General features: G+C 44.9%; 1 protein-coding gene across 3 annotated transcripts in view; it reads left to right on the top strand.

Moving 5' to 3' along the window:
- RBFOX1 (RNA binding fox-1 homolog 1) overlaps positions 1 to 21941 on the top strand; it is a 2477231-nt gene that overhangs the window by 378945 nt on the left and 2076345 nt on the right. The window lies entirely within an intron of this gene.

Here is a 21941-nt window from a genome sequence, read left to right on the forward strand (position 1 = left end):
TTCCTCCTTTCTCTCCTGCCTCTTTTTCCACCCCCTCACCTTAGCTCAGCCAGCTTTCTTTTAATTAAATAGATACTTATTGGTGGTACCCTTATTTATTCCAAGTGAAACTGGCTGGAGGGCAGTTCCTGAGTTAGAGACTAGATCATGAGTCCCAGCTGCGGTTGCTGAGGAGTTGAAATTTCCCTCAGATCTAGCCATCCATTCCCTCCCTCCCTCCCTCCTTCCCTCCCTCTGTCCGTCCCTCCCTCCCTCATTCATTCATGAATGCACGCACAGATTTAACAAATGCATTTTGAGGCTCTGTGCCAACATCCCCTCACTTCCGACTTTGACCCCAGAATCTTTAGCACATGCCATTCCTCTCACCTCCCTACCTGGAAAGCTCCCATTCACTTTCAGGACTCAGGTTCAATGCTGCCCTGTGGACTAGCCTGTGAGCACTTACTCCTGCTACCCATGGTCCTGAGGTCTTCACGAGTTTTCTGGCTCAGTCTTCTCTGGTTCCCATCCCGGGTGCTCAGCAGTCAAAGCCAGCCTTGCACTGAGTCAAAAACCCCAGAAGCTGTTTCTGTCTGCCTGGGACTCTGTGTTCTCCAATCGTCAGGCTTGTTCCCCTCCTTTAAGGGTGTCCTGTACACAGAAGCGTCCATTGAAGTCCAGAAACACTAGCACAGCAATGTGGAAAAAGACAGGTGCATATGTCTTCTGCATTCCTTGGGTTTTGCCAATCTTACTGTAATCAAGCTGTCTTTATTCTCAGGGATTTAGTGAAAATGAGTTGTTTCTGAGGACTATACCCTGGAAACCTAGTGTTTTTTTCTGTCTTGTCTTTATTTCTCTCTCTCCATATTCCTAAGCTAATGCTGTGAATGGGAAAAACAAGGTTTGCTCTTTGATTTGTTGCAGAGCCCAGGTCAGATAGCCATTTATATTTAATAGAAGAATAGATGATGAGAGTGTCTCTCCTTCCCCTAGGCAGCATTTCCGAAGCTTATCTGTGGCATTATGAAAGGTAACACTCTTACCTGGTATCTACTAGGAGGGTATTGTTCAAGCCATCAGTCTTTTGTTCAAGCTCTGGCATGCAGAAGGTACCCAGGAAATGGTTGGCAATTTTAAACATTGAGGTATAACTTACATAACATAAATTATACAAATCTGGAGTACACAGCATTATGAATTTTTACATCTATGTATCTCTGGATTACTAGCACTCAGATCATGAAGTAAAGTATTTTTATCTCCTGGAAGTCTTCCCACTGCCCGTCCACCAACAGCTCTCCCTACTCTGTCCTCTCTCTCCTTTGGTAAGTTTTGTTTGTTTCTGAGAGTCATAGAGATGGAATCCTGACCTGATGCATGTATCTGTTTCCTTTGCTGTGATGATGGCTGTGTGGGTATATGCATGAGTCCAGATTCATCTAATCATATACAGGAGATGGCTGCAGATTTTTTTTTTTTTTTTTTTTTTTTTGTGACAGAGTCTCGCTCTGTCACCCAGGCTGGAGTGCAGTGGTGCGATCTCGGCTCACTGCAAGCTCCGCCCCCCCAGGTTCACGCCGTTCTCCTGCCTCAGCCTCCTGAGTAGCTGGGACTACAGGCACTCGTCACCACGCCCGGCTAATTTTTTGTATTTTTAGTAGAGTTGGGGTTTCACCGTGTTAGCCAGGATGGTCTCGGTCTCCTGAGCCTGTGATCTGCCTGCCTCGGCCTCCCAAAGTGCTGGGATCACAGGCGTGAGCCATCGCGCCCAGCTGGCTGTAGATTTTTGTATGTAAGTTATACCTCAAAAAAACTGTTTTAAAAGAAAGAAATGCCCATGAACACCATCCATCCCTTTGAAATTCTCATTTTGGGTCAGGTTGAAGCCAGCTCAGGAAGGTAAATCAGGTTAGTTTCTGTTGGAGAGTTTGCTTTTACTTAAAAGCGTTAAAAGGCAACCTTCAATGTGGATTTCGCTGTGTCTGGATACCAGTGGGTGTCAGATCCAGAACCCAGCTTCCTGTTGCTGCTGGGTGGGAGCATGGGATCTGGAGAGCTCCAGGTAGGGCAGATGACTTTGGGTAACTGATGGGTGCCGGCTCCTCCCAGCCGGCATCCTTTGCTCCTGTGGTTCCAGGGAGGCCAGGCTATTTAGGAGGAATGTGGCTGTTGCCCCTGGACAGGACAAAATGTCTAATCTATTCACAGTCACTGTAGTTTGTGCCTGATTTGCAGTGCTGGAGGAACCACATGGGAAAATTGTCCATTTTACAAGACGTGCAAAGGGGTTACCTGTGAGGCCTCAGTTCTAAGGCTATGTTCGTTCTTAGAAAATAGTGTCGGCCCCACTCTCTTCCCACTAAGGAGTGTGTAGGATGCTGACAGACAGGCCTCCCGGGCTCCAGCCACCTTGGCTGCAAATATCAATATGGAACTCTGACCCTGGGACGGAGGGCCTGAGTTCCTGGGCAGATAGTGCCCAGGGACGGGCATGTTCAACATGAGATTAACAGGCTCTGCAGGGAGGCCCAGAGACCTGGGGCTGGGACTAGATTGCTTTGCAAGGTAAGCTCTTGATTTCATGACCTCATCTCTCGCCCCAACCCCGAGACTTCACTCACAATCCAGGTTGTTAACAGGGAGCGATCTTATCCTGTTAGCCTTTCACTCGAGAGAAATTGGATTGAAAATCTCGCCAGACTGCCTCCGGACAGAGCTTTTCCATCAGCTGTGAGTGACCCTTGGGCAGGGAGAGTTGCTTTCCTTTACACACCATTAGCAGGTGGCAAAGAGGGGGGCCTCCATCTCTGCCCAGCTGTTGTCAGAAACTCTTGGAGAGGAGGCTCTACTGGGAGCTTGCTGCCTGAGCCATGGTGCGACCTGAGTAAGCTGCTTCCCTTCTCTGTACTTGGGCTCACCTCTCTCTTCCATGTCCTTTCACTGAGTTTCCGTGAAGACAGTCAGACCTGGGCAGGTCCCCTGGGGACATGGGGGCTCACTTCCTTCTCCTGGTGGCCTAGGACTTTAAAGAAGAACATGCTGACTTTCTACAGCCATTATTTTTTACTGTGCTCTTTCTGTTTTATTAAATCTCTGTGCAGATAGTAAATTCCTAGGATGCATTAAAAAAAAAAAAAAGAAAGAAAGAAAAGTCTCATGAAACTCCAAGACCTGAACTCGTGACACCTTCTGAGTTGGCGCCTACTGTTTCATTGGCCTCGCTTACTTTCCTAGTTCAGCAGAAAGTGAACATTACAGTCAGGTGGCAATGTTTCTGAGCAGGCTACTGGCGCCCGACGAGCTTTGTGTTCATTTTTGCGCCATGCTCACGTTATCCCAGGATCATCAGTCCTGGCATTAGCCCCGTTTTGTGGAGGGGAAAGCTGAGCTTAGGGATCCACCCAACACATGCCATGTGAATTGAGATCTCACTCTCTTCCCCACATCGCTGCATCTCTACACATGGCGTAGAGAGACATTACATTGTTGCCTCTATACAGCATAGCAAGATCTGAGGTCGGCTGAGTACTTTCTCTTCTCAGTGCTGCATTGGTTGGCTGGGGCTGCCATTCACAGATCACCCAGACTGATCGCTTCAACGGGAGAAATGCATTTTCTCATAGTTCTGGAGGCCAGAAACCTGAGGTCAGTGTGTCAGCGGGGTTGGTTTCTTCTGAGACCTGTCTCCTTGGCTTGCAGATGGTCATCTTCTTGCTGTGTCTTCTTACGGCTTTCTCTTTGTGTCAGTATCCTCCCCTCTTCCCATACGAAAAACAGTCATGTTGGATTAGGGCCACTCTAATCTCATTTTATTTACTCATTTATTTTTTTGGCCTGTCTCCCAGGCCAGAGTGCAGTGGCAGGATCATGGCTTGCTGCAGCCTTGACTTCCTGGGCTCAAGTGATCCTCCCACCTCAGCTGCTTGAGTAGCCGGGACCACAGGCATGTGCCACTACACTCAGTTAATTTTTATTTTTATTTTTTTGAGACAGAGTCACTCTGTCCCCCAGGCTGGAGTGCAGGAGTGCGATCTTGGCTCACTGTAAGCTCCGCCTCCCGGGTTCCTGCCATTCTCCTGCCTGAGCCTCCCAAGTAGCTGGGACTACAGGCGCTCGCCACCACGCCCGGCTAATTTTTTGTATTTTTAGTAGAGACGAGGTTTCACCATGTTGGCCAGGATGGTCTCGATTTTCTGACCTCGTGATCCACCTGCTTTGGCCTCCCAAAGTGCTGGGATTACAGGCGTTGAGCCAATGCGCCCAGCCTGCTGATTTTTATTTTTTGTAGAAATGGGGTTTCCCTGTGTATCCCAGGCTGGTCTCAAACTCTTCGGCTCATGGGATCTTCCCACCTCAACCTCCCAAAGTACTGGGATAACAGGCATGAGCCACCGTGCCTGGCTTTCCTTTCAGCTGAATTAACCTTTTTAAAGACCTGTCTCCAAATAGGTCTCACAAATATGTCTCACATTCTGAGTTGCTGGGGGTCATGATTTCCACAAGTGAGTTTTGAATGCACCCAGTGTAGGCCGTCAAAAGTGCTTTGCATGTTATTTAATTTGTGTCGTCTTGACAATGCTCTGTGAAGTAGATACCGCTGTCAATCACTGATGATGGTTGACCTATCAACCACGGATGAGTTGAGGAAATGGAGGGAGGGAGGGCAGGAGGGTATACATAGAAGGTGGGATGTAGACATCAACGGGATTCAATGCTGACTTCCCCTACTGAAAATACTATAAGTGAAGATTAATTCTTAAACCCATATCAACTCACTGTGTCATGGAATGATTTAGGAAGAGGAGGATATGGAAAATACCAGGATGGTGAGATTCTCTCCAGGCAAAAGATGTTTCCCCACCCTTATTAAGAATGGAGTCATTAACTCCAAAAGGGCAGTGAAACCATCATGTGGGTACTGTATTTGGATTTGGTGCAAATGTGTATCTATCCAGGTGCATATTTTTGCACCCAAGCCTTCGTGTTTCAATGCTTAGGGGTAGTAGTGATGATGTCCATACCATGAAAACATCTTTCAGTGCTCCAAGCAGCTGCCAAAAGCCACTGGCCCAGCATCTCCTGGGAACAATGGGGTTCTTGTAACAACACAGACCTTGGCCATGTGTCAAAAGTAAACATGGCTATGGGGAAATGGAATTATCTGGGTTATCTGAAACTTTGCCAGAAGCATGGTTCTCTTATTCCTGAAAAATGTGTTCTTCATTAAAACCATACATGAATCACATTTTCCCCAACGTTCTCAGCAACCAATTCCACTTGGCATCGATGATCCACAATCTACAGTGTACCTGCTAGGCTCTAGTTATCAAAAACAGTGTTTTGAAAGTAATTATGATGCCAAAGCTCCAAGTTTGAGATGTTAGGCTGCTTTGGCTTGTTATATCTTCTCTTTGTCATGCTTCTCAAAATGGTGGGACATTAATTATGCATAATTAATTAATTATGTTTAGTGTCTGTCTTTTCCACCAGAATGTAGGTTCCATGGGGTAAGGAGTCTTGTGCACTGCCCTCTACTCAGTACCTGGCGTAGTAAGCCCTTGGTAAATAATTGCTGGATGAATAAACAAATCCATTGAATTACAGAGTTAGGTCATCGGAGATCTTCGTTCATGCCTGTGGAATTTTTAGAACTTGACTCTTGTCCTTTTCTCTAGTGGTACTTTTAAAAAAATCCATTTATTTGCTTAGACCAAGGGTTGGCAAACTTCAGCCCGTAGGCCAAATCCGGCCCGATGCCTGTGGGTTTTAAATAAAGTTTTATTGGAACACAGCCACACCTGTTCATTTATGTATTGTGGCTTTCCCGCTACGATATCAGAGCTGAATAGTTGCAAGGGAGACTGTGTGGCCCGCAAAGCCAAGAATGTTTACTGTTGGCCCTCCATATCTGGGGGTTTTGCATCTGTGGATTCAGCCAACCTCGATTCAAAAATATCCTTACGTGTACGATGGCTGCGTCTGAACCCAACATGTGCAGACTTTGTTTTCTTATTGTTTCCTAAACAACACAGTATAACAACTCTTTACATGGCACTTACTTTGTATTGGCTATTACAGGTAATCTATAGACAGTTTGAAGTATATGGGAGGATGTCTGTAGGTTATATGCAAATACTATGCCGCTTTGTATGAGACTTGAACATTCATGGGTTTTGGTATACGGGGGAGTCTTGGAACCAACCCCTCATGAACACCAAGGGATGACTGTGCTGTCTGGCCATTTCAGAGAAACTGGCCAATCCCTGGCTTAGTCTAAATAAAGCCACCCGTGAAGTGAGCAGTCTCATGGGGGCATTATGGTGTTGGCCTGAGAAAAGAAGGGGTGTGGTACATCTTACGGGGTGACTGTTTTCCGTTTCCCAGTGGACAGGACTCTAGTGGATTTCTTAGGGCAGGGGTCCTCAAACTGAAGGGTGTGTAAGAATCACCTAGGCAGTTCCTCAAAATGCATTTTCCTGGGCCCTTCCACAGTCAGTGATGTACTGCACTGAACAAAACAAAACAGAGAAAGTCTCTACTCTCAGCGAGTTTCTGTTCTAGTGGGAGAACACTCATAATCACCAAACAAACATGCATGGCCATGCTAAGTGCTGGACAGGCCCATGAAGACTTTTCTGCATCTTTACCCACACCCTAGATGGTACAGGTGCAGGTGGCCAGAGGACCACATGGTCCCAACTGCTTTCTTAAAGCCTCTGATAAATTCTCACCGGTGCCTTCTTTTGTTCCCGGTACACTGGTTACCCCTTCCCCCAGCTGCTTGTAATGTCTCTCTCCCTTCTCCCTACCTCCTTCCCTTTTTCTCTCTCATTGGTTTTCTTTGTCCTTCCCTCCCTGTGTCTCTCCTGCTCTTTTTCTCCCCCATCTCTCCCTCTCAATCTGGTTGAGAGTTGAAGTCCTCAGATGGCAAGAATCCTTCACGGTTTATAAAGGCTTTTGGAAAAACAGCTCTATTGAGATATCATTCATATACAGTACAATTCACCCATTTAGAGCATACGATTCAGTGGTTTTTTATTATTCACAGAGTTGTGCCAACATCAGCACAATCAATTTTAGAACATTTCCATCATCCCCCAAAGAAATCCCATACCAAGGCTTTTGCAGACTATTTGATTTGATCCTTACAGAACTGAGAAGAGCAGGGCAGATGGTGTCCACCCCATTTTACAGAAGAGCAAATAAGGGATTAAAGAGTTTGGGGATTTGGAAAAGCAAAGGAGAACATTTTAGATCACTTTTAATACTCGAAGGTTCCAAGGAGTCCCTAAAAATAAGGCCTTTTGGTGACTCTCCTGCTACCCAGAAACTCTTTTTGAGACGGAGTCTCGCTCTGTCGCCCAGGCTAGAGTGCAGTGGTGTGATCTAGGCTCACTACAAGCTCTACCTTCTGGGTTCACGCCATTCTCCTGCCTTATCCTGCCAAGCAGCTGGGACTACAGGCACCCACTACCATGCCCAACTAATTTTTTTTTCTTATTTTTAGTAGAGACAGGGTTTCACCGTGTTAGCCAGGATGGTCTGGATCTCCTGACCTCGTGATGCGCCCGCCTCGGCCTCCCAAAGTTCTGGGATCACAGGCGTGAGCCATCGCGCCCAGCCACCCAGAGACTTTTAAAGCTCGTACCCAGGTGGGGAAAAGCTCCTGAGAACCCCCTGAGTTCCCGGGATTTCTAAAGCACAGGTTCATGTTCCTCATCCCCCACCTGGGAGGCACAAGGACAGTGTCTGTGATTGTCTGTCTGGCTAATGGATTCCGACTGCCAGCCACTCACTGAAGGGCGCTCTCAGCTACCGCCATGCATATGCATCAGGCTAGCTGGCTTGGACACAGCCACCGTTGTGGGGTGACAGGTCTTTGAGCTTGCCTCAGGGACCCTTCAGGAAGCTCATAAGCTGAGTGCCAGGTGGCATCACAGAGCTCTTATCTCAGGATGGGGGGACAGAGAAAGCTGCTTTCTGAATGGCCCTGGGAGATGAGAGGGGCTGTTTGACCACTTGGAAACTGCCCAATAGGTTTATCTGGTGCCAAACAGCAAAATGCACGGTCTGTAGGGACCCCACCCAGATTTGGGGCCGTGTGATTGAGGGTGACTCTCGTGCCAGAGAGGCTGGCACGAGAGATACCAGCAGTCACCCTCCATAGGCGGCTCTGGATTCTATTTAAAATGGGATTCAGGGACATTGCACAGAATGCAATGAAATGGACCCAGCGTTACCATTTTGCATGTGAGCCATCTTTCTCTTTCTTACCAAAGTGCACTTAGTATTGTCATTGGCTAGGCTTTACTGGAAGATGAGCCCCCCAGAACAGGACAGGATATTTTTTTTTCTGTATCCCTAGGATCTGTAGCAGGACCTGGGCGTGGTAGGGGCGTAGGAAGCATTTGTTGAATGAATGATGCAATGGAGTCTCTGAGGGTGGGCCCCAGCTGTCAGGGGCTGCTCCACTCTGATGCTCACTGCAGTTCTCAGATGAAGAGACTGGGGCACAGAGAGGTCAAGAACGTGGCCATGGGTCACACAGCTCCTCAGGAGTCTGGTCGGGATTTGAACTCACTGATGTGCCTGACTGCTGCACCGTTCTTCATAACCAGTCAAGTTTTGTGGAGGAGTTTGGATTTACTCTTTTAATATTTTTTGTTTTTTATTTGTTTGTTTATTTATTTATTTATTTATTTATTTATTTTCGAGATGGAGTTTTGTTCTGTCACCCAGGCTCCAGTACGGTGGTGCAATCTTGGCTTACTGCAACCTCCGCCTCCTGGGTTCAAGTGATTCTCCTTCCTCAGCCTCCTGAGTAGCTGGGACTACAGGTGCCCACCACCATGCTTAGCTAATTTTTGTATTTTTGGTAGAGACAGGGTTTCATCATTTTGGCCAGGCTGGTTTCAAACTCCTGACCTTAGGTGATCTGTCTGCCTCAGCCTCCCAAAGTGCTGGGATTACAGGTGTGAGCCACCGTGTCCAGCCCTGGATTTACTCTTTAATATCTTATTTTATTTTTTTGAGACAGAGTTTCACTCTTGTTGCCCAGGCCAGAGTTCAATGGCACGATCTCAGCTTACTGCACCCTCCGCCTCCTGGGTTCAAACTATTCTCCTGCCTCAGCCTCCCATGTAGCTGGGATTACAGGCATGTGCCACCACGCCTGGCTAATTTTGTATTTTCTTTTTAGTACAGACGGGTTTCTCCATGTTGGTCAGGCTGGTCTCCAACTCCTGACCTCGGGTGATCTGTCCGCCTTGGCCTCCCAAAGTGCTGGGATTACAGGCGTGAGCCACCACACCTGACCTCTTTAATATTTTGTGTCCTCCAATTTATCCTCTGGAGGAAGGATGGCTCAGAGTTCTGGAGGCAAGCAGTCAGAGATCAAGGTGTTGGCAGGGTTGGTTTCTTCTGCAGCCTCCCTCCTTGGCTTGTAGACGACCGTCTTCTCCCTGTGTCTTCATGTAGGCTTTCTGTGTCTGTGTGTGTCTGTATTTTAATCTTCTCATCTTAGGAGGACACCAGTCAGGTTGGACTGGGACTCACTGTAATGACCTCACTGTCACTTAATTACCTGTCTTTCAAGACCCTGTCCTTGATAGCAGTCACATTCTGAGCTCCTGGGGGTTAGGACTTTAACATATGAATTCTGGCGGAACACAGTTCAGCCCGTAGTGGACCCTAACCAAAAAGATCCTGGAATACCCCTGTTCCTTCCTCTCCAAAATCCTTTGTCTTCAGCCTCTTCTCCCGCCATGGGAATAAGGTGTCAAATGTTGACACGAGCTCCGATATTCATCAGTTCTAGACAACTGGTTATACTCCCGTGCTTTGGGAGGAATGAGTTTCCTTACTTTCTGGTGATAGATCTTGTGAATGGGACTGAAGATTCAACCAGGGGTTTAAAAAAAATAGCTCAACTCTCTTGCTTTCCTTGGTGCCCTTCTGAGCACATTTGAGCATTCGTTTTATCCAAATCATTTTTTTTCTATAAGAAAGAATTTTGCTTAATTGGGTCTCATTTCTGTTCTTCCCTTAACAACTGAACATCTACATTTCTGTTGGGATTGAAAGCCCCAGTCAGTTCAGATAAATCAGCTTCCTTTTAAATTATGATCTTGGAGGAAATAATGATCTAACTCACTTTTTGTTAATTACTTTTATGTGAATTAGACATCCCGGCTTTGCAGTTGCTGCTTTCCTCAGAAGTATTTAAGCCCTCAAATCTATTTAAACTTTTTCTTTTTACTTAAATTAAGATGCTGAAAAAATCCACTATTAGAAATAATTTGGGTAAGTTCAGCTTCATGGCTCTGTAATTTTAAATAAGTTGAGCTGAAAATGATTCTATCATATCCCATGTAGTGGCACCAAATTACCATTTTCTCTTCAAGATTTTCTCATGTTATTGGTGTGTCAGACTTAGTAAATAAATAAATAGAACAAAAGGTAATGAATGAAACAGTCTGGTAGAATTGTAAAACAGAAACCAAATTGTGTATCCCACATTCAGCAATTTTGCCTTTTAACCATAGTGATCTTGGGGTGAGTGTGTGTGTCCCAAAGGGGGAAAATAATCATTTGTAAAGGATAGAAAATGCTATTGCTTTGAGTACAAAGCAATAGATTACAAAATGAATAATTTAAGGTTTTTATATTAAAAAATCTCAAACCTTCAGAAGAGAAGCGACAACCTTATAATAAATAAGCAACAACGTTATAAATAACAACAAACTAAGAAGGGGATTAATACCCCAAAGTAGAAGTACAGTTGCCCCTCTGTATCCACAGATTCAACCAACTGAAGATTGAAAAATAAAAGAAACAGTAAAAATAATACAAATAAAAAGAAATACAGTATAACAACTATTTACATAGCATTTACATTGTATTGAATATTATAAGTAATCAAAGATGATTTAAACTATACAGGAGGATAAGCATAGGTTCTATGCAAATATTGCACCATTTCATATAAGGGGGTTGAGCATTCATGGATTTTAGTATCCACAAGGGGAGTCCTGGAACAAATCCCTCATGGATATGGAGAAATGATTGTACCTAATTAAAACCGGTGAGAAGAGGCCAAAGCAGCATTTAGAGGCATTCTTATAGCCTTAGGTATTATCAGGCCTCTTCTGTCATCAGAGAGAGGAATTCCTTATATTTTGAATATTAAGTAAAGTAGTATAAGGGTGATGGTCTGTCTCTGCCCACCCCACCCCAATTAGTAAAAATGTACAGTTAGAGTTTTGGTGCTGGCTCACAGTTTAGTGTCTGGCATTGGGTAGATACCCTTATATCAGATAGTCTATTGAGAAATACAGTGCAGCCCAGTGTTTGAGGTGAGGACTTGGGAGTTGAAAGAATCCAAGAATTGAAGTCTCTTCTACCATGCAAATGGTGATCCTATCTGTGATACCAATTATCACAGACTAAATTCTTTTTCTTTTTCTTTTCTTTTTTATTGCTTCTTTTTATTGGCCCCTCTGTATCCTGGGCACATTCTCCATTGAAAGCTCAGTCAAAAGGAGCTCTGAGTTTTGGGGATAACTGATATAACCATAGTGATCACCATAGTGATCATGCTGTGTCTGTTTAGGTTTCTAGGATCTGGGTTAGGGGAAGAACGCTTTAGGTCAGCCAAGTAGTATTTGGGCTCTAGGAAACAACTCAAACATAAAGTCTGAACTGCTGAACTGTCCTAGAGTTATTGCTCTGTCTTCATCCGCAATAAGAGTGAAGATACCCCAAGAACCCACAGCTGAGACAGCTGCTGGGATAAATGATGGAAGAAGCCTTGCTATTACAGTCCTTGATATCAAGCCAGGGTTGACATAGCAGTCTCTTGCTTTTCACCTGCCAAGTTCCAAGGGCAGGATTTTATATCCCCAAGAAATATCAAATTTGAGCATCCTTATGGCTGAAGGGAGATCTCATGGCACCCTTGTCTGTCCTCTTCTACATGGGCTATGATGAGTGCTGTAGCATCTGACCTAAGCTAAGTCCTAAGACATTAGTCCTAAGTCAGATCATGTACCAGGGAATCTTGTAGCTTTGTGTGGATAGCAAGTTATGGCTGATGCCAAATGTCAACAGAGTAAACTGTGAGTGCGATTAAATGTCTTTCTAATGATGCCATCCAGGCCCCAAGCACCCATCGTAGGGCAAACAAATGCACCAGAGCAGCAGAAAGCAATCAAGAGAAAAGAAAAAAAGTGATGCTGTAAAAAGAAGAAGCTATTTTACTCTTCATTTTCCACTTACAACATATTGAGAGTACAGGGCTGGATGAGCAACCTGAATTCAACTCACAGAACGTAAATTCAAAGCAAAAGTGGTTCTAGAATACCTTCCCTCTATCCCTACTCCTCCATCTTCTAAGGATGTACCAGTATGATGTTCAATATTTAACAACATTTAGGGCTCAGGTGCTAGTCGCTCAGAATGGATACAGCAGCTTACCAGAGCAGACCCAGCTATAAACCCACAAAGCTCTGCTGTGGTCAGCCAGGACTGCCAGTGGTATAAATCCTTCTTTGTATCTTCAGGACACTGGCTATCAGTTTGTAGGGGACCCTATGGTCCTCATGGACCCACAGCCACTGCCCAAAGAGGGCTTCATGGACCATTTAACTACTGGATAACTCAGTAGCAAAGGAAGAATGGAGTCTAATGTAAGAATAATATCTGAGAAGCTGCTTTAGCTTAGGAGCAATGCCTTCTTGTTTACACAAGAGATCTTGTCCGTGGTGCCTGCTTGGGGTCTTGGTATGATAATAGTTGCTCTGAGCCTTGGCTTTTTATGTGCTTACCTCCCTTCCTTCCAGCTTAAGGTTGTGTTTCTCCAACTCTTGTATTTCAGCCGAAGGACCTGATGTCAGTGGTTAGTGCTTTCTGTTCAGTTGGAAGCAACAGAGCCAAATGGCTAAGAGGGTAGGTTTGGAGTCCATTAGCACTGGAGTGAAATTCTGGCCTTGAAGCCCACTTTATGTCTTCTTGAGTAGGAAAGTACCCATCTTAGGGTGTTGTAGGGAGGAGTCAGTTAGCTGATGTTGATCAAGTGCTTATCTCACAGGAGAGCTCCGTGCCTGGTGACTGTTGTTACTTGGTTGGGGATAGGATCTCTCTATGTCCTGGGAGGTGCTCTTTGCAGGAGATCAATGCAGATACATATCAGGATTCTCTGTTTCTCTCCACCTATCTTTATCCACTTCTCAAAGGTCATTTGAGGCTCAGAGGCACAGAGGTATGGTGCCTTCTGCAGGAGTAGAGATCAAGGAGGAAGCATAGGCACTTTGGCTGGGTGTAGTGGCTCATGCCTGTAATCCCAGGACTTTGGGAGGCCAAAGTGGGTGGATCACCTGAGGTCAGGAGTTCGAGACCAGCCTGGGCAACATGGTGAAACCCTGTGTCTACTAAAAATACAAAAATTAGCCAGGCATTGCGGCACATGTCTGTAATCCCAGCTACTCAGGAGGCTGAGGGAGGAGAATCGTTTGAACCCGGGAGGTGGAGTTTGCAGTGAGCCAAGATCACGCCATTGCACTCCAGCCTGGGTGACAGAGTAAGACTCTGTCTCGAAAAAAAAAAAAAAGAAAAAAAGGAGAAAACTTTGGGACCTTAGACATCAGATGTGCCCCACCATCTGATTACAAAAGTTCTTCAATCTCTGCCTGCAGGCCATGTCAGGACCTTCAGAGCATTGGCGGGTGGCTTTCATGATACTCTTGATGGAAAGGACTGAAGTTTCCATTGATTGGTGGCAGTGCCCTCATCAACCAGTGTTTCCCAGAGAGAAGCCAAGCCGGCTTCTTATTCTTTTTCTATCCTGATGGACATGGGCTTGTCATTCATACCCAGGCAGTATCTGGAGGGCCAGGCCCTAACTCTCGCCTTGGACTTCAATTGTTGGAAAAAAGGCAACGAGGGAGATAGAATGTGTGGATGAGGAAGTCATTTCAGAGGGGAGCAACTTGAACTTTACATTTTTTAGTTTGCTGATGTTTAATGACCAAATATGTTTTTTTAGTTGGTTTCTGATGTTATTTTCTCCATCTATTACAAAACAGCTGCAGAATGGCAACATTTGACATTTAAGAAAGGGAAAGTGGGAGTGGTGAAGTGATTCCCCTTGGAAGGGTCGCACTTGTATCTAGAGGTTGTCCACAACAAATGGCCAAACCAGTCCCCAAAACGTGACTGTTGGCACTCAGAGGTGCTGCATCTACATTTGAAACAATCTAAAGCAAAGCAAAGAAAACTCAACCGGTCATTGAGTATGTCGGAATTTGCTCTGATGAAGGTGATGAGGTTGATGATGATGATGTTGGTGGCTGATGTTACTGGTCAGGGTCTTAGAGGCTCTCTCCAATCCTCATGCACATTTAAAAGTCTCTCTTCGGGCAGGCGTGGTGGCTTACGCCTGTAATCCCAGCATTTTAGGAAGCCGAGGCAGGTGGATCACGAGGTCAGGAGTTCAAGACCAGCCTGGCCAATATGGCAAAACTCCATCTCTATTAAAAATACAAAAATTAGCCGGGTACGGTGGCGGGTGCTTGTAGTCCCAGCTACTCGGGAGGCTGAGGCAGGAGAATCTCTTGAACCAAGGAGGCGGAGGTTGCAGTGAGCCGAGATCGCACCACTGCACTTCAGCCTGGTGACAGAGTGAGACTCCATATTAAAAAAAAAAAAAAAGTATGTCTTATATGTATCCATTACATTTTGACTTCAGTTTTAGATAATTTATTGCACACTGCTTTGCCCTTCTGCATTTATGTTTCCCACCTCCTAGAACAGAAGCTACTTGATTATTTCCTTCCCCTACCCTCATTTTTTGTACTTAGTATTGAGTTTTGGCTCTTAGGAGGTGCTTACTGAGTATTTATTCAATGAAGTGTCCAGAGTCCGGTGAAAGGAAGTTGAGCATTGTCTAGATGAGCTTTTCTCTTACAAAGTCAAAATTTGGCCAAAGGCAGCTCCCACTGTAGGATCATTTTCTGGGATGGACTCTGGGGTGTTCACTAGGGTCAGGTGAATGATAGAGTGGAGACAGTAGAAATGGCATCCCCAAGTAGGAAAGAAAGGTTAAGCTGTTTGCTCTCTATAAGCTTCCGTCTAAAGATCTCACAGGAGGATTGGATGTCTGAGCTTTCTTTTCCAGTCCTACTTAAGCTAGGAAGCCAAGGAGGGCACAGAGGTACCAGAGGAAGGGCATCTGTGTGTGCCCAGAAGAGGCCTCTTCACAAAGGACACAGGATGCAGGTAAGCTACTTCATATGGTAGCTATCACATGTATGCATTCAATATACTAAAAATAATTATTATTCTGTATTAGAGACGATGTCATGAGACAACTAGCCACAGTCTGATGAACGAGAGTAAGGATGAATATGGGAGTTACACCTGCTGGGTTCCCAACCCACATCAATCTCTGTGTCCCTTGGGCAAGCCCTTTTACCTCTTGTAGCTGTTTCCTGGTCAACGTTATTTGATCCCCTTAAGATGGAGATGCTAATAGCTACCCTGTATGTTGTGGTGAGAATAAAATTAAGCAGATGAAAAGTGCATAGCATAGTGACAGCTCAGTACATGAGAGCCATCATTTTTGTTGTTGTTGTATTTTTCAGCAAGGCAAGGGCTTTGATGTCTTTTAGGAACAGTTGAATTTTGGCTTCATGTAATTACACACAATATCAGCGGTGATTTATCTGGAAATAGCACTCACCTCCAGGCCCTGTCCACAAGCCACCTAGCCCAACTACGTTTATTTGTCTTTTGTTTTGGAGCCTATAAGGGCATATTGGGAGGGTTTAATACAGCCGCATCACTGTGATTTAGTGAGCACTTACTGTCCCGCACATGCTGCTGTGCTAACACTTTACAAAGTGGTCATGAATGAGCCTTCCTTCAAACCTGTGAGGTAGGTACTCTTCCATAAAAGCTGGGAGAACTGCAGCACACGGAATTTCCGTAACTTTCTCCAGTGTGGCTAAGAAAACTGGGCTGGGAACACACCCCAGGTGACCTGATTCCTGGGCCTGCAATCTTAACAACTCTTTTTTTTTTTTTTTTTTTGAGGTGGAGTCTCACTCTGTCACCTGGGCTGGAGTGTAGTGTTATGATCTCAGCTCACTGCATCCTCTACCTCCCAAGTTCAAGTGATTCTCCTGCCTCAGCCTCCTGAGTAGCTGGGACTGTAGGCACCAGTCACCATGCCCGGCTAATTTTTGTATTTTTAATAGAGATGGAATTTCGCCATATTGGCCAGGCTGGTCTCGAACTCCTGACCTCGTGATCCACCTGCCTCGGCCTCCCAAAGTGCTGGGATTACAGGTCTGAGCCACCACGCCCAGCCAACAACTCTTTTACATCAGTGCAAGTTGGAACATTTTGAAGCTCCCACTCTTCTCCCTGGAACCACACACTTCTGGTTTCTTTTCTCATTCTAAAGCATAGGTGCTCTTTTTGTAAAAAAACTTTCAATAGTTTTGGGGTTACAGGTGGTTTTTCATTACATGGATAAGCTCTTTAGTGGTGATTTCTGAGATTTTGTTGCACTCATCACTGGAGCAATGACTCTCTACCCAATATGTAGTCTTTTAGAAAATATTCACAAACTGTGTATCCGACAAAAGACTGACATCCAGAATCTACAAGGAACTCAAATCAACAAGAATAAAACAAATAATCCCATCAAAAAGTGGGTAAAGGGCTGGGTGTGGTGGCTCACGCCTGTAATCCTAGCACTTTGGGAGGTCGAGGTGGGTGGCTCACCTGAGGTGGGGAGTTTGAGGTTAGCCTGGCCAACATCGTGAAACTCCGTCTCTTCTAAAAATACAAAAATTAGCTGGGCGTCGTGGTGCATGCCTGTAATCGCAGCTGCTCAGGAGGCTGAGGCAGGAGAATGGCTAGAACCCAGGAGGCGGAGGCCACTGTACTCCAGCCTGGGCGATAGAGTGAGACTCCGTCTTAAAAAAAAAAAAAAGTAGACAAAGGAAATACATAGACAGTTCTCAAAAGAAGATATACAAACACCCAACAAACATATGAAAAAATGCTCAACATCCCTAATTATCACGATGCCCATTTGAAGGCCAATTGTGAGCTGTTAGCAAACCCACCTTGAGTGTAATGGTGTTTCCTCTATTGCCATCTAGAGGACACAGACTCAAATAAGCGTAATTAGTTGCAGTTTCTGAGGTCCAACTTCCAAATGATCCTTACCCTTTACCTTTTATAGCCACTGGCCTCACTTCTTTGCACATAGCAAATTCAGACTTGTGTACATCAGTTGGCAAATTAACATTTTGGGTATTGCATTCTGGTATTACCTGACAGCTACTGGTTCAGTATTGGCAAAGCCTGAAGTCTTGTCCTTACAGCAATGGTAGTGCAATGATTTGACTATTTATTTTCACTTTCTCCATACTTTATACAGAGTGGAAAACAAGCAAATTAAAGTACTGATACAAGTGATAAAAAGCAGTGGTCTCAAATGTAATTGAGACAAAAATAGGGACTATTTAACTGTAATTGGACACTTATTTAAGCTAATTAATCATTTTAAATTGCAAAGGGGGTAAACAAAATTAAAGAACTTGTACAAAATGCTAAACATATTTTTTTTCAAATACCTAAGTGTGATTAAGGATACATATCTATCCCTTCTGGAATTGAGCCAGTGTAAGTCAGGATGGTTTCAGTGACAGAAACTATTTCAGATCATTTAAGCTGAAGGAAAGTTATTGGTCAGAGAGGAAGGATCATAGATCACTCAGAGTCAAAGAAGAGTTGCAGAAGGCAGCAAATTGGGATGGGGAGCCAGGAGTCAGGGCCCACTAGCATATTCTCTCCATTTCTCTTTCATTTCTGGCTGACTTCCTTCTGCAGACAGATTCTGTCCAGATGGCATAAATGGTGGGGGAAATTACCATCAGCTCTTTGGCTTTCTAACCTCATATTTGGCAACATCATAAAAAAGGGAATCTTTTTACTCACAAGTGTTTATATGTCTATTCCAGGACGGATTCTGATTGGCTCTCCTTAGATCATGCACCTTCCCATATACCAATTACTGTGTACAGGGGAGGAGAGTCACCATGATTGGTCAAGACTGGGTCATGTGATCAGGGTCAGGCAGTCTCAGAGTCTATTACTAAAATAAAAGAGATGGAGCGGAAATATGCTAGCCAGCCCCAAATGGGAACTAATACAGTGTATCACTGAACTACACTGCTCCTCCTCATCTTTCTTTAACATTTTCACTTTGGACTTTTCTGCATAGTTTCATTCCATTTAAAAGAAAATCTGTTTGTATTGATGGTCAGCCATTTGACAAAAATCTCAAGCTACTTCATTCTATTGACCTCACTGAATAAATTGAATAAATAATTTACATTCTACACAGGGATCATACAAAACAGTTTTGGCATGGTGGGAATATGCAACCTCCTAGCCTGTCCCTCTCTCTGCATGTGGTTCTCTAGGCAGCAGAGTAATGGCATATGTTGTGAACACCTGGTGGCCTCCATTCCTCATGGAGTTAAGCTGAAAGTTAAAGAGAATGAAACTAGGGCCGGGGACTGGAGGGGCTTCATTGATTAGAGCCTTCTGGCTTTGAGTGACAAATGTGTTGAGATGTGAAGGAGAGAAATATGTATCCCATACAGATTTGCTTTTCATGTAAATAAGTGTTTTAGCCTCAAACTTTCTGGCATCTCATTATGCAGGTGGCTTAGTCATTGACATGCATGCAATTTGCATTTCCCCCTCTCTATGCCAAAAGTTGAGAGACTGTAACTTGGCTAAATTACATATCCTGGGTGCACCAGTAGACTGCCATCTTGGGTGCATTTGTAAATACTGAGGGATAGATCAAGCCAGAGCAGGACTCAGATCCTGTTGATTTGTAGCACTGGGTTTTTTTGGAGGATTTTTATCCTATTTGATTTCTATCATGCAGTCCATTCATTTTTCGTGTTATAGATACACCAGCTAGACAGGTCTAGGATGAAGGGGTGATATCAAAACTATTTAACATTCCAGGTGCAGTGGCCCATGCCTGTAATCCCAGCAATTTTGGAGTCCAAGGTGGGAGGATTTCCTGAGGCCAGCAGTTTTAGACCAGTCTGGGCAACATAGTGGGACCCTTTCTCCATTTAAAAAAGAGGGAATATAAAGGCTGGCATGGTGGCTCATGCCTGTAATCCCAACACTTTGGGAGGCAAAGGCGGGTGGATCACCTGAGGTCAGGAGTTGGAGACCAGCCTGACCAACATGGTGAAACCCCATCTCTACTAAAAATACAAAAATTAGCTGGGTGTGGTAGCAGATGCCTGTAGTCCCAGCTACTCTGGAGGCCGATGCAGGAGAATCATTTAAACCCGGGAGGTGGAAGTTGCAGTGAGCCAAGATTGCGCCATTTCACCCTAGCCTGGGCGACAAGAGTGAAACTCTGTCTCAAAAAAATTAAATAAATAAAAATTTAAAAACCTATTTAATAACCAGTAAGTTGTGGACACTTTACTGGTTATTGCAGTGTATCAGAACTAATGCTGGCCAAAGCACTGGATGAGAATCTGAAGGACTCCTCCCGCTCATGGGGCCAGGCATTAACGTTTTATTGGCTGGGTCATGGAGATGGCCAGTGGCAAGGTCAGGGTTGTCATGTTTTTCTGACTGGGATATCAAGATTTTATTGGCTCATGAACTGGGCAGCTACTGTGGCACATAGCAGCTTGACAGCCAACTTTCGTACTCGTAGGAATATGAATCTAGCAAAATTCTTGATAGACCTGAGATCATACCCTTGGAAGGGCCATCTAGGGAACTCTGGGCAGTGGACCAGGTGAGACCGCAGGGTTGCCTTCCAGAGCTATTCTTGCTTGTTTTTATTTTCAAATGGGAATTTGATTTAGGACTGGCCTTTGGTTTTCCCCAGACCTGGGAAGTAAACATTTCTCATTCTCAAAACCCACAAATTAATCATTTTTGCAAATCAGAGCTGAGCTCTGAGCCTCTGACCGGGAGGCCTGAGCCTGCTGGTCTTGGGAGCCAGGATTTGCCAGCGTGCGCTGCTAATCCATATGCATTTGTTCTTCTTGTGGGAGTTCGGGCCCCTCAGGCTTCAAGGGGTGAAGCTCTGCTCACTAATCATAATGCAATATCAGTGTTTTCTGCAAATCCCCTTATTATCTCTGCATCATTAGCAGTTTCTGAGCTTGTCTACAACTAATTTCACAGTGAATCTTATTTCTACCCGATATTTTAAATAAGCTGTCACGCAGGGCAGCAGCTGACATGCCGCTGAGAAAGAAGCAAATCAGCCTAAAGTAGGCTTTCAAGCAGCCTCCAACAATTAGGCTTTGGGCCATTGTACAAGGTGGGAAAATGGGGCAAGTGTCTAGAGCAAACCCTGCCCCCTACCCCAGTTTAAATAAGTCATGTCTTAGTAGATAGGTAAGTGGTCTCCAGAGCTAGGTTTCCAGGGGGCTCATTTCTGCTCAGCTCCTTCCCACAGGTGACCCATAGCGAGTGAATTGATGTCTCTGAACCTCAGACAGTAAAGGAATAAAACCTACTCATAGGGTTGTTGTGGGCTTAGCAAGCTAATGTCTGTAATGTGCTTAGTGTGATGCACCTAGACTATTGAACACCTAGTGTAGCCTCAATAAATCTAGTTTTAATTGCTGTTCATATGTTTATGAATTAAATAAGAAGTTACCCTTTTGTGCCTTGGGTTTTTCAAGGCCCTGACACCATTTGGGCAGTCTCTACTTCCGATGAATCCAGTAGTTCCCCAGGGAGGCAGATGGGGAAGGATCCCTAAGGGTGGAACAGGAGATGTGTATATCCAGGCAACAGGAAGAGAGAGCTCACATTCCCATGCTGAAGACCGCCTTCCCTGATAGTGTGGTGAGGAGGGAGGGCCACAGGGCTTAGCCCCACTCTGGATTCCAGGGGCCTCTCCTACCGCCTTAGGTGAAATCTGCTACTCCCTGGAGGAAATGACCCTGTTTCCTTGGCCAAGCACCAAGGCTTCTTTAGAAAAATGCCTAGAGGTCCAGTGTTCTCAAGTATTTCTACTCTGATGATGTCGGAAGTCCCCTGACTATTTTTTCCTTTGGGTAAAATGGGCAATCCCCCATCTCATACGGGAGTTCCTTTTCTAAATGACTGAAGGCAACAAGAGATTAATCTTAGAAAATATTACAGAGAAGTTCCCATTCATAGATACAGTGCTGAGCATTTTACATACGTGATTATTGACTAGCCCTGTGGAGGGGGTGCAATGGCAATTGTTACTGTCATTTTGTAGCTAAGAAGAGTGAGGTTTGGAAAGGTAGCATAACTTACTATCAGCCACCCAGACAGGTGGAAGAGCCTGGGGTCCAACCCACACATTCTGGTTGTACCACCACTTTTCTATCTTGCCTTATGACACAGAGGTGATTAAAGATGCTAAACGTTGTTTGGTCCTTGACAAGGTGGTTCCAGGACACACAGCCCTAGCAGAGGGATGGCTTCTGGGGAGTAACCATGATGATTGAATAAGCTGGTGTTTCTAGGGGCCTCCATTGCCTCTTCCTTTTCCCTCTGCCTGCAGCTGCTAGGGATACTCACCTGCCACCCCCAGTCCCCAACAAACACAGTGGCATCTTTGGGGCCTAAAGGAAGGGTGGAAAAGTGGGGTTATAGGAATGGGATTGTGCCTCTACCTTCCTTATTTACATCTGGTATTCATAAGTTTTTATTCACTGTAGATTCTAGATGGGGAGGATTGGAATGGGGTAAGGAAGGGAATAGAATTTCCATTCCCTGTCTGTCCCCACGGACACTGGCTCTCTACATCATAGAGCTTGAGTAGGACCCTGTACTCGTTCAGAGACATCTGAAGAAGGGAAAAGAGCAGCCTTAAGTTCTGGGCTGAATGGGCTCAGAGAAAG

The sequence above is a fragment of the Pan troglodytes genome, chromosome 18 (genome assembly GCF_028858775.2).
Source record: "Pan troglodytes isolate AG18354 chromosome 18, NHGRI_mPanTro3-v2.0_pri, whole genome shotgun sequence".
Taxonomy (NCBI): domain Eukaryota; kingdom Metazoa; phylum Chordata; class Mammalia; order Primates; family Hominidae; genus Pan; species Pan troglodytes.